Source organism: Scyliorhinus torazame, chromosome 9 (assembly GCF_047496885.1).
Source record: "Scyliorhinus torazame isolate Kashiwa2021f chromosome 9, sScyTor2.1, whole genome shotgun sequence".
In the NCBI taxonomy this organism is placed as follows: Eukaryota; Metazoa; Chordata; class Chondrichthyes; order Carcharhiniformes; family Scyliorhinidae; genus Scyliorhinus; species Scyliorhinus torazame.
This window is the reverse complement of record NC_092715.1, coordinates 114,619,048-114,632,846: the sequence shown is the minus strand read 5'-3', so window position 1 is coordinate 114,632,846 and position 13,799 is coordinate 114,619,048.

Genomic DNA, 13,799 nt, shown 5'->3' with positions numbered 1-13,799 from the left:
CCCCTGGGAATGGCTTCCGCAGCATACGGATGCTGTGGATGCTTTGAAAAGAGCCCTCATTGCAGCCCCTGCACTACAAGTTCCAGACCCGCTTTCCCCCTACGCTATAGAGATAGCTAGCACTTACCGCACCCTTTCGGCCGTGCTCCTCCAGGAATGGCACGAGCGGTTAAGACCCGTGGCTTATGCATCCAGACTTTTAGATCCTGTGGAGCAGGATTTTCAGCCTGTGAAAGGCACCTGCTCGCAGTTTTTTGGTCAGTACAATATTTTTCATGCATAACCAGACTGAACCCCATCACAATCCTTACGGAACACACCCCCACCCAGCTTTTACTGGACGGACGACTTAAGGACGGTACAGTCAGTCAAATAAGAGCAGCCAGATGGACCCTTCTTTTGCAGGGCAGGGCATCACTGTTAAAAGGACCAAGACACACACTATCTTAGCAGATAACCTACAGTACCCAGGCACCCCCCACGAATGTGAAATCATCTCACCGCACCACAACACAGGCCCCTTTATTGCTAAAACACCCCCCAGAAAGATAGGTAGTCCAACGCAGAGCCCCAAGCACATAGACACGTGCGAACACATAAGAATATATGTGGATGGATCTTCCACTATATTAGAAGGGAAGCGCATAACAGGATGTGGCATTTATGTCAAGGACGCGCAGGGACGCGCCCTAGAAGAAATCACAATAAAACTTCCAGGACACTTAGGCGCATAGGCGGCAGAACTAGCAGCCGTTGCGTACATTGTGGATCACCCAGATTCCTTCCCCAGCCCAGCAGACATATACTCGGACAGCCTCTATGTCTGCAATAGCCTGACAGAATTCCTACCCCTGTGGAAAGCAAGAGGATTTGTTTCCGCAGACGGAAAACCCCTCCCTTCAGCCCCATTGCTCCGCCACATTTTAGAAAAAGCACAGAACAGGACATTCGGAATCGTTAAAGTTCGAAGTCACCACCGTTCCTCCCCCCCTGGAAACGTAAAGGCTGATGCACTGGCAAAAGCAGGTTCCAGGCACGGATATTCTTGGACACCCCCGAAAGCGCACCAGTGAATGCAGTTCAGGTCTCAAAAAGAACAAAGAACAAAGAAATGTACAGCACAGGAACAGGCCCTTCGGCCCTCCAAGCCCGTGCCGACCATACTGCCCGACTAAACTACAATCTTCTCCACTTCCTGGGTCCGTATCCTTCTATTCCCATCCTATTCATATATTTGTCAAGATGCCCCTTAAATGTCCCTATCGTCCCTGCTTCCACTACCTCCTCCGGTAGTGAGTTCCAGGCACCCACTACCCTCTGCGTAAAAAACTTGCCTCGTACATCTACTCTAAACTTTGCCCCTCTCACCCTAAACCTATGCCCCCTAGTAATTGACCCCTCTACCCTGGGGAAAAGCCTCTGACTATCCACTCTGTCTATGCCCCTCATCATTTTGTATACCTCTATCAGGTCGCCCCTCAATCTCCTTCGTTCCAGTGAGAACAAACCGAGTTTATTCAATCGCTCCTCATAGCTTATGCCCTCCATACCAGGCAACATTCTGGTAAATCTCTTCTGCACCCTCTCTAAAGCCTCCACATCCTTCTGGTAGTGTGGCGACCAGAATTGAACACTATACTCCAAGTGTGGCCTAACTAAGGTTCTATACAGCTGCAACATGACTTGCCAATTCTTATACTCAATGCCCCGGCCAATGAAGGCAAGCATGCCGTATGCCTTCTTGACTACCTTCTCCACCTGTGTTGCCCCTTTCAATGACCTGTGGACCTGTACTCCTAGATCTCTTTGACTTTCAATACTCTTGAGGGTTCTACCATTCACTGTATATTCCCTACCTGCATTAGCCCTTCCAAAATGCATTACCACACATTTGTCCGGATTAAACTCCATCTGCCATCTCTCCGCCCAAGTCTCCAGACAATCTAAATCCTGCTGTATCCTCAGACAGTCCTCATCGCTATCCGCAATTCCACCAACCTTTGTGTCGTCTGCAAACTTACTAATCAGACCAGTTACATTTTCCTCCAAATCATTTATATATACTACAAAGAGCAAAGGTCCCAGCACTGATCCCTGTGGAACACCACTGGTCACAGCCCTCCAATGAGAAAAGCATCCCTCCATTGCTACCCTCTGCCTTCTATGGCCTAGCCAGTTCTGTATCCACCTTGCCAGTTCACCCCTGATCCCGTGTGACTTCACCTTTTGTACTAGTCTACCATGAGGGACCTTGTCAAAGGCCTTACTGAAGTCCATATAGACAACATCTACTGCCCTACCTGCATCAATCATCTTAGTGACCTCCTCGAAAAACTCTATCAAGTTAGTGAGACACGACCTTCCCTTCACAAAACCGTGCTGCCTCTCACTAATACGTCCATTTGCTTCCAAATGGGAGTAGATCCTGTCTCGAAGAATTCTCTCCAGTAATTTCCCTACCACTGAAGTCAGGCTCACCGGCCTGTAGTTCCCGGGATTATCCTTGCTACCCTTCTTAAACAGAGGAACAACATTGGCTATTCTCCAGTCCTCCGGGACATCCCCTGAAGACAGCGAGGATCCAAAGATTTCTGTCAAGGCCTCAGAAATTTCCTCTCCAGCCTCCTTCAGTATTCTGGGGTAGATCCCATCCGGCCCTGGGGACTTATCTACCTTAATATTTTTTAAGACACCCAACACCTCGTCTTTTTGGATCACAATGTGACCCAGGCTATCTACACCCCCTTCTCCAGACTCAACATCTACCAATTCCTTCTCTTTGGTGAATACTGATGCAAAGTATTCATTTAGTACCTCGCCCATTTCCTCTGGCTCCACACATAGATTCCCTTGCCTATCCTTCAGTGGGCCAACCCTTTCCCTGGCTACCCTCTTGCTTTTTATGTACGTGTAAAAAGCCTTGGGATTTTCCTTAACCCTATTTGCCAATGACTTTTCATGACCCCTTCTAGCCCTCCTGACTCCTTGCTTAAGTTCCTTCCTACTTTCCTTATATGCCACACAGGCTTCGTCTGTTCCCAGCCTTTTAGCCCTGACAAATGCCTCCTTTTTCTTTTTGACGAGGCCTACAATATCACTCGTCATCCAAGGTTCCCGAAAATTGCCGTATTTATCTTTGTTCCTCACAGGAACATGCCTGTCCTGTATTCCTTTCAACTGACACTTGAAAGCCTCCCACATGTCAGATGTTGATTTGCCCTCAAACATCCGCCCCCAATCTATGTTCTTCAGTTCCCGCCTAATATTGTTATAATTAGCCTTCCCCCAGTTTAGCACATTCATCCTCGGACCACTCTTATCCTTGTCCACCAGTACTTTAAAACTTACTGAATTGTGGTCACTGTTACCGAAATGCTCCCCTACTGAAACATCTACCACCTGGCCGGGCTCATTCCCCAATACCAGGTCCAGTACCGCCCCTTCCCTAGTTGGACTGTTTACATATTGTTTTAAGAAGCCCTCCTGGATGCTCCTTACAAACTCCGCCCCGTCTAAGCCCCTGGCACTAAGTGAGTCCCAGTCAATATTGGGGAAGTTGAAGTCTCCCATCACCACAACCCTGTTGATTTTACTCTTTTCCAAAATCTGTCTACCTATCTGCTCCTCCATCTCCCGCTGGCTGTTGGGAGGCCTGTAGTCTCGCAGACGAATATCGAGGATTTAGTGCAGGCTCAGAAGCAGGATAGCAATCTCAGGGAGATTTTGAAAGGAACATTTACGGCACCTTACGATAGATTTAAAAATGCACTGACCACACATGATGGTGTGGTGTTAAAAGACACCCTTTATGTGGTTCCTGAACAGGACAGGAATCAGCTCATTTGTTTGTTCCATGACAGTCATGGACATCAGGGAATTGGTCCCACTACAGCCCACCTCAGGCAGCTCTGTTGGTGGCCAAGTTTAAAAGAAGGCGTAACGCACTACGTTGAGAATTGTCTTATCTGTGCCCAGAACAATCCGGACAGATACGCAAAGAAAGCTCAACTTAGCCACACGTGCCCCGTTAACGGCCCCTGGACTAACCTCCAGATCGATTATATAGGACCATTGCCCCCTTGCAGGAATGGTTACAAATACGTATTAGTCGTCATAGACACTTTTACGAAATGGGTAGAGGCATTCCCATCCCGAACGAACACGGCAAAGACCACCGCAAAGATCTTAACCCACCATGTCTTCACGAGATGGGGACTCCCCCGCAGCATTGAATCCGACCAAGGTTCCCATTTTATGGGACGTGTCATGAAGAACGTCCTCACGATATTTGGCATTGCCCAAAAATTCCACATCGCATACCACCCCCAGTCAAGTGGTATCGTGGAGCGCATGAATCGGACCCTAAAAGCTACCCTCCAAAAAATGGTCCAACAAAACAACACCACTTGGGATTCAGTCCTCCCTTTTGCGCTGATGTTTTTGCGAAGTAAGGTTTCAACATCTACAGGTTACACCCCACACACCCTCATGACCGGACGCCCCATGAAAGGCACAGAATTTTTATTGGGATTAGATTTGACCAGCCCCGAAGTGACGCCCCTCACACACGAGAAAGTAGTAGAACTGGTAGAGAATGTTAAAGCTGCTCAGCTAGCAGCCGCGGTACGATTAGGCACACGAAAGAAACAGAGCAAGGCCTGTTTCGATAAGACAGTACATGCAACTGAGTTCAGTGTAGGACAGCAAGTCATGCTCTCCATATACAACTCCAGCACATTCCTGTCACCTAAATATTCGGGTCCGTACTCCATTGCGGACAAAGTAAGCCCCTCCGTGTACAAAATTAAGGACCCAACGGAAAGACAGCGTGGTTCCATATCAACCAGCTTAAGGCCCACAGCCCAACCACGCACATCACATCATGCTCGACGCAGCAGACCACGCCCCGCCCACAGCCAACGTATCCCTACTCTCCCCCAACACGTCCAGCCCAGCCACGGACTCAACCCCAACTCCACTCCCGAGCTATACACTCCACCCCGGAACGCCCACAGACTGCAGCAGTAGCGACAGCGACTGTGACACTGACAATAGCCATAGCACGCCTCCCTACTATCCCCAGGCAACAGGACTCACACCCAGCGAATCTGACCATGATTCGAGTGATCCCTTCCTCATCACATTCCTCAATAAACCCCACCAAAGACCACCGCCCTACGATTACGACCCCGACTCCGTGCCCACAGAACTAGACACCACCTTTTGGCACCGGGATAACTCATACAGGCTCGTCCGGAATGACGAGATGGACCCCAAATCGCACCATGCAGCCCTATCAGCCCTGATACATTCCAGAGTATGGCATCCGGGAGAAGATGACAACTTTGAGTCTGACTCCCAAAGCGAAAACCCCTTTGCGACCTTGTTCGCAACTGATAACTGAGGTGTCCAGGTGATGTTTTAAAAAGGAACCGCTTGGGAGAAAACGATGTCCTTTCTGATGGAACCTGCATCATGTTTAATGTTGTTTGTAGTGGTATTGTTAAATGTTGTTTGTAAGATCGAAAAAAAAATTCACGGCCCCACGCCACCACCCTTCTGACGCTCACTGGCAGTCAGAGGAACTAGTTTGTCCACAGAGACTTGTTAATGTCCCAGACGCCAGTTCAGAGGAACTTGTCTGTCGACAGAAAAACAAGCCGTTCATAACTGCCCTTCAGGTTTAAAGGTAGAACCTTTACGGCAGCCCCCCCACGATGACTACATTTCTTGCCCGTTCTTGCCGGTTGCTCAGGCAGTGGAGAAACGGCATTGGTGTCCGCCCTGCCTGGGACCCCCCCTCTGGTCAGCTACGCTCGGGTAGAGCACACATGGCATTGGTTGCCATCCTACCCGGGGATTCCATCCAAATCTTACCCGTCGCGGCCCATACGCACCTCATTTCGGCAATTTTGGTTCAAAAGGTTTTGTTTCGTTGGTTGCCAACCCTATGCTATTTACATCCTCAAACATTTGGATGGTAAATCGCACAGACTGCGAGACGGCTTGCACTGTTTCAGTATTTTTAAGTGTGTCCTGTCTGGAATATTTGGTTTTTGAGGGAGTGACAAATTGTAAAGGGAGAATTGGCACTGAAGGACAGACATACTAACAGACGAGATATTAAACCAAGATAGTAACAGACACTATGCTTGCTCCTACAGAACTCCAGAAGCTCCAGCGAAGAGAAGAGAAGAGAAAGAAAAAGAACCATGAGGACATCCTCCGTGTTGCTCATCACCCTAATGAACATTTGGTTGAGCGCGACCGTGAACCTTCTGACCCCAATCCCCCCAGCTGTTAATGATTCACTTCCCCATAGCATCCAGAGCCCAGTCACAAGCGACACCACACCATCTTGGTGTGACAGGTTTATAACCTGGTACTCCCTGTCCTACTTAATAGAATCCCTACTAGTATTGCCGATACTCTGCAGCATCATACAGACTATTCGCCTGAGGAAATGGTGAAGGAGAGCATACCGCGCTCGCACCCCGGTATATAGGATAAGGTCCCCTTTTTTCGGTTATGACCAGACTCCCGAGATCTATAATAAAGGACATTTGGTTGCGTTCTTTTTGTGAATAAAGAAATGTGATTCATGAACGATTGTTCAATCCTGAGCTTGACTGCCAAGCCAGGCAAAATGTGAATAATACTGCTATGATTTTGTTTGTATCATTAAGGAAGTTAGTATGATTGAATGTTTGAGTGAGTGTAGTTTAGTGAGGACAGTTAGAGGTACCGTTTTTCTTATTTTGTAATGCATGTCCCTGTTTTGACATAGTGCCACTTAGAATGTTAGTTAAAATTTTCTTGCATAGTTATGGTCAGTGTAGAGGCCATAGAAGAGTGCTCGCCTGGTCAGGGAATGAAGACAACGCAGTTATGCGATCCTTCACGTTTCGCGTCAGGATCACAAGGAGGGAGTGTAGCCACTTCCCGACTTAAAATGGAGAACCGCAAAGGCTGAAGGGAAATTCAGCCAACACAGGCAAAGACTAGCAAATACAGAAATCATGTATATTGGAACCTGCAAAACAACCAGACAGCACCAAAACCAGCAGCCACCTGCATAGTAATGTAGCAGCCATCTACATATTAATGAGCGATCCCGGGAACAATCAAAACATTTTAAGGTAAACAAGGCCAAGCCAGACTCCTCGGCGCCAGCAGGAGCCAACACAAAAGAGGTTAACGGACACTTAAAGACCGCCCAACGATCAGGGAACCGCTCCAGCATTGGAGAAATTGAACCAAGTGATTGGAATGAAGTCCAATCACTTGAAACCAGGTATGGGGACCACTCCAAAGGGTGGGAAGCCCCTGGGGACTATAAAGTAAAGCCCCCAAGTTCAAATCGTCCTTCTTTGGCAGGGTCACTCAGCAACTTGAACCAACCCTTGACAGTGACCTGTCTTCTTGCCTCCAAGCAAGTAAGTCTCAAGTCAACGCTCGCTACAAGATAGGCGCTCCTACCAGTCCATACCAGCTTTTGAATCCCGCAGACTCAGGACCTGAACGAAAGGCAATTTGTTCCCCTGACCTGGTGGGCCAGTCCGAAGCTAAGTATAGGCCTGTTAGTTATAGAAATAGCCTAGAAAGTAGAGTTTATGCATGAGTAGCGATTTACTGTGTATAATAAATGTATTTTGATTTGTATTGGTGTGTTGAGTTATTGATCATTACTTGAACTTGAACCTCGTGGCGGTATCATAAAGATACCTGGCGAATCTGGAGCAAAGGTTATAAAACAGAGCCAATTGAACCAACCAAAAGTTAGCAACACTCCCCAAGCCCAATCGGGCCCCCCAGGTCCTCCACCAGCTCCTCATTTACCTTCGGAAACTTTAGCCTGCCCAGGAATTGGTTCAAGCCCTCCTCCCCAACCGGGAGTTCCGAATCGTACAGCTGGCTATAAAATTCATGGAACACTTCATTCACCGCCCTCGGGTCCATTACCATCTTTCCCCTCATATCCTTTATCTTCCCTATTTCTCTCACCGCCTCCTGTTTCCTCAGCTAATGCGCCAGCATCCTGCTGGCATTCCCCCCATGTTCATATATTGCACGTTTTACTCTCCTCAGCTGACCCTCCTCCTTACCTGTGGAAAGAAGCCCAAACTCCATTTGAAGTCTCTGACGCTCCTTCTTCAGGAGCTCCTCATTTGGAGACTCCGAATATCTCCTGTCCACCTGTAAGATTTCTCCTACCAACCTGTCCAGCTCCGACCACTCAGTTTTATACCTGTGGGCTCGAATCGAAATACATTCCCCTCTAATAACCGCTTTCAGTGTCTCCCAGACCACCCCAGCCACAGTCTCTGCCGTGTCTTTGATCTTTATGTACCCCCGAATGGCCTCTCTCACTCGCTCACAGGTCTCCTCATCTGCTAACAGCCCTGTATCTAGTCTCCACTGTGGGTGCTGGATCATTCCCGTGTCTGCCGAAAGGTCCGTCCAGTGTGGTGCGTTATCTGAAACCACAATTGCTGAGTACTCTGTCCTCATCCCCTGCTAACAGTTTTTTTATCTAGTACGAAGAAATCTATCCTGGAGTACATCTTATGTACATGGGAGTAGAATGAATGTTCCCTACTCCTTGGTCTCTCAAATCTCCACGGATCTACCCCTCCATGCGCTCCATGAACCCCAACAGTTCACCTCCCATAATCAGCCGGTGCGAGTCAAGGTCTGGGATTTTTCCCAGCACCTTCCTGATAAACACATCATCCCAGTTTGGGGCATATATATTCACCAGCACCACTGCCATTCCCTCTCACTTCCCGCTAACCATAACAAATCTGCCTCCCGGGTCTGCCTCTATCCTCCCCACCTCGAATGTCACCCTTTTGTTAATCAGGAAAGCCACCCCCCTTGTTTTAAAGTCCAGTCCTGAATGAAACATTTGCCCGGCCCATCCCTTCTTAATCTAATATGGTCTCAGGTGTACGAACAAACGGGCTCTCTTAACCGGCCCGTTCAGTCCACGAACATTCCACGTAACCAGCCTGGTCGGGGGGCTCTTGCCATCCCCCCCCCCCTCTCCTGTCGATCAGCCATGACCTTTCCTAGGCCAGCTCCTAGCCCGTGTTCCACACCTCGCTTGATCTGCCCCTCAGCGGCGACCGCCATCTGATCTCCATCTCCAGTCTCCTAGCTGTTCCTTAGGTGCCGGCATCTTCGAGGCGCCCCATCCCAGGTGAGGGGTCGACTCTTGGGTGACAGAGGTTACCCGCTGCAGTCATGACTGATAACGCTTATCAGGAGGCCCCAGACCGACGCGGAGAATCGCTATACTGATGCCCATGCAATGACCAGGTGCTTCATCGAGCGGTGCATCGGTGTCCTCAAGCTGCTGTTCAGGTGCCTAGAATGTTCTGGTGATGCCCTCCAGTATAGTCCCAGGAGGGTCTCCCACATCGTGGTGGCCTGTTGTGTCCTCCACAAAATTATGCAGAGAGGGGCGACTTACTGGAGGAGGAGGAAGAGGAACGGCAGGCCCGTTCGATGAGGTGGATGCGGAGGATGGCCAGGATGGCTCGGGCAGGCACAGGAGGCCACATGATCTGTGCATCAGGGCCGCTGCACACCGGACAGCCCGATTGCCTCCAGGTTCGTCTACTAGAGGGGCTGACCACTAGCAGCTCCACCGACCTGTCCCACCCCAACATGTACCTCCAACTCCCTCCATGCTTCCCACCAGCTTCACCACAGGGTGTTGGCCCTGGGCTGGCAGTAACAGCGAGTCTGGTACATGGGGCGGAGCATGATGATGACCTGCTCCATGATGAGGTCTGATGCTCTGCATCGTTTGACAGACTCTGACTCCTGCCCCGGTGTCACATTCCCCTGTCTTCAGGGTGATCCCTGCATGTGTGCTGACCATTCCATCACATGGGCCCCAGACATTCAGGGGAGGCAGGATGGGGTCCGGGTGTGGGCTCGTGGGGGGTCTGGGGGAGGTTGGCTGTTGGGGTAATGATCAATGATGGGTCACTCACATGGTAGGCCCTACCACATAGTGATCCCACGTCACTGGCCTTCCATCCACACACCCCCCATCCCCACACCCCACCAAGCACAACCCCTGTACCCAGCCCACCCTTTGAATAGAAGACCGAGGCAGTTCGGAACATCGGTGAACAGGTGTTTATTTGTGACAGTGCTATGTACGATAACTGTGCTCTAGCCCCCCAATGATAGCCTATGTGATTCACCCATGCCAACTTAACTGTTGTCGACCTTTCTAATCTTACGTGTCTAATGCTCTGTCGATGTGGGTCCCCAGGCGGTGCATCAGATGTGGAGGCAGCCTGCTGCATTCCCCGCCCTGTGATCTGGGTCCCCTTTGGCAGCTATCCTCTGGAGGGACTGGGCCTGGATGGGCCCGGCAGTCTTCCAGGTGTCACAGGCAATTTGGTGCCACTCTATTCTTCTCGCTGCCCATCGGATGTGCCAGGGCCAGTTTGGGGGATTCCGAGGCAATGCGGTGTTCCAGCACCATCCCTGCGGGTCCCATCACCTCCTCCTCCCTTGGGGTGCCCAATGGCCTCCAGGCTACTCCATAGGACAGGGGTGTGGCCGGAGCGAGCGTGCCAGTACTGGAGACCCGCTCTCGTCTCAACCAGAGTCTCACGGCCATCCCTCTGGGATGTGCCACGTCACCCAGCTACCATGCCAGGTCTGTCTTTTTCTGTCTCAGGTCTGCCAGCACCCCACCAATGCTCCCGGCGCTCGCAGCCAAGGACCGTTGTGATTGCGCCACGTTTTGGAGTGCCACAGCAATGTCCATGTGGCCCTGGTACATGGCTGCCTGTGACATGGCTGCCCTGTCCTGTGCCTCAGCCACTGCCCACACACTGTGCCCCAGGCCTTGGACATTCTGACACATGGCTCTGACCCTCGCACCCAAGACCTCCAACGCGCACGCCACCTTTGCAGTGTTGACCTGGGTGGCACACATTGTCGGCAGCATTTCCTGCTCCTGCAGGTGGTTGGACTGCTCCATCTGCACCTTCAAATGCTAGATGGTTGCTGATACCCCCCCCCCCCCCCCCCCCCCCCCCAACGATTAAATCCCCGGCTTTGCACCTGCATCTCCATCATTGATGGGACCACCCTTTCCAGAAGCGCTAGACTTGTCTGAGCAGCTACTCCCTGGGGCTGGGCTGCCCTCCGACTGTCCACCCCCTCGGACGTTCTTACCTCCACCTAATTCCCCACTGCATGTGTGTCATGTGCACCAAATAATGCCCCAGGAGCCTCTTCACTAAAGTACCCAACCGAGGTGAGGGTCTCTGGTGCCAGTGACAGCAATAACGTGAAGTCAGTGTTGTACCCAGACATATGCTCCCCGGTGTTGCAGGGTTGCGGCAGGGGGCAAGGGATCCCAGATGATCCCACTGCATTGGGGGGGGGGGGTTTGACTCTGCAATACTCAAGACAAGATGCATGGTGAGATCGGGTTGGCATGGTGTGGGGAATAGGGGTGACTCACGTGCCATAGGGATACCGCAACGCATTGGGGACTCACTTGGTTGTCCCAAGATAACATCAGCCTCTGCGACTGCCCGCTCTCCCACCCTGCCGACCAGGTCTACCACCCTCTGCTCCGGAACAGTGTGGAGCCGCAGGCCCCCTCTGGTCTTCTACCTCAGGAGGTTGTGAGCCGCCTTCTCCTGAGGGACAGACAATGCACAGTATGGGACGCTCAGATGAGGGCAGCACAGGAGGTCCGCAGCTGGTGGCCTGGTGCTGGGCACCAGGCCATGGCAGGCGGTATGGGTATTAGCATGGGGTGCAGGGTGGGGTGCGCATGGACTGCTGGCGGGTGCGGTTCGGTTGCTCTCTCGGAGGGGGTGGGTTACGGGAGTGTGGGAAGGGGTGGTGCCAGGGGCACGGAGCTGTTGATTCACCCTGGTTGGCCTGGGGTTTGCCGACCCTCACCCAGCACTGCCCACCGATCCACCTGGTGGGGGCCACATGGGAGTGTGGGGGATTGATGGAAGTGGGGAGTGTGAGGCGGGGGTGGTTGCAGGGGCACAGAGCTGGTGACTCACTCCGGCCGCCTTGAGGGTGTCATGCAGCGTCTTCCTGCACTGCTGTCCGGTCCTCGTGGTGGGGCCCATGGATTTCACAGCCTTTGTCAATTCTGCTCAGGCCTGGTTGAAGTCAGCAGATGCCAGCTTCCTGCCCACCCCAGGGAACTGGGTGTCCCACACTCCCTCCACGGCATGCAGCAATATCTCTAGCTCTGCGTCCAGAAATCGCGGGGACACTCTCCGGTGTGGCATCTTCTTGGCTGGAATGAGAGTGTGTGGAGAGTGGAGTGCTTATATGCAGTTGCGGCTTGTCAGGCTCTCGAGTGTCGTTACCGACCCCAGCGAATCACAAGCCAGCGTGCATTTGAATTGCACAAGTTCCACGTGGCGCGAGTGCTGGCCCATTCGCATGTCCTGAATGGCTCCGGCAGTCTGTCGGGACCTTGGAACACCCGCTATTCAGTCCCGGCGTCAGAACCTAGTCTCTCAAATGGAGAATCCAGCCCTTAGTTCTTAAAGGGACCATTGCCCCAACAAAGGTTTTTAGCCCAAAAGCATATGGGCCATCACTTTCCTGATAATTCAGACTGATGGTACCATAGTTGATCAAATTAGATTTGTCTTGCTCTTAGTGGACAGGACAGACGTGAACAATTTTTCACATTGTCAGATAGATGCCTGTGTTGTAGCTTTACTGGAACTATTTGGCCAGTGGTGTAGTTAAGGGCTTGTTTCTGAACCACAGGTTTTCCAGATAGAATCTGAATGTTATCAGGACCCATTGCCTTTTCCGAATCCAATGACTTCAACCATTTTTTGATGTCACATTGAGTAAATCAAATTGGCTGAAGACTGGAATCTGTAATGTTGAGGACCTCAGGAGGAGACTGAGATGGACAATGAGGCTGATGAGGGTTGCACATACAGCAGGCTAGTCTTTTGCACTCTTCTTCTGAGCTTCCCCCATCATTGAGGATGGGGACATTTGTGGATATGCCTCCCTTGGTTAGTTGTTTAATTGCGTACCACGTTTCATAACTGGATATGGCAAGACTGCAGTGCTTCGATCTTATACATTGGTTTTTGGATTGCTTAGTTCTAGTTATTTAGCTACTCAACACATGTGGAATCAAACTGAGAAGCCTACTAGCCTGTGTTGCATTGTACAAAATTGAATATTGCAATTACATGCTAAACCAGTTGGGGAGTTCAATATTAATAATTTATGTTAATTAGATATTATAATGAAGAAAAGTCGCTCGGCTATGAAATGAGTTTCCAAATAACAAAGCATCCCAATAGCTCAATGGATCGGTGGGTAAAGGGACTACTGAGTGACCCACAGACCACAGTGACCAGAAGATGTCAGTTTCAGTACCTGGTCCTTCTCATGCTCTCAGCTAATCCAGTAACTTTTGTGTTATGAATGGCCTCACCTACCCTGCAATTTGAGAATTGTCACACTTTATTCTTCAAATTTGTAAAGTTACATTGCAGTCCAATTAAAGTCTATTTTTGGATTAAAAATCCCTGCCAAAGGGAAGGGAAGAAAAGCTTTGATTTGATTTGATTTATTGTCACATGAACCGAAATACAGTGAAAAATATTTTTCTGCGGCCGAGGAAACGTACACAGTACGTATATAGTAGACAAAGAGAATAATTGACAGAGAACATTAACAAATGGGACATCGACAAACAGTGATTGGTTACAGCTTCCAACTGTTCTTAATTCATTCCTGTGACGTAGGCATCA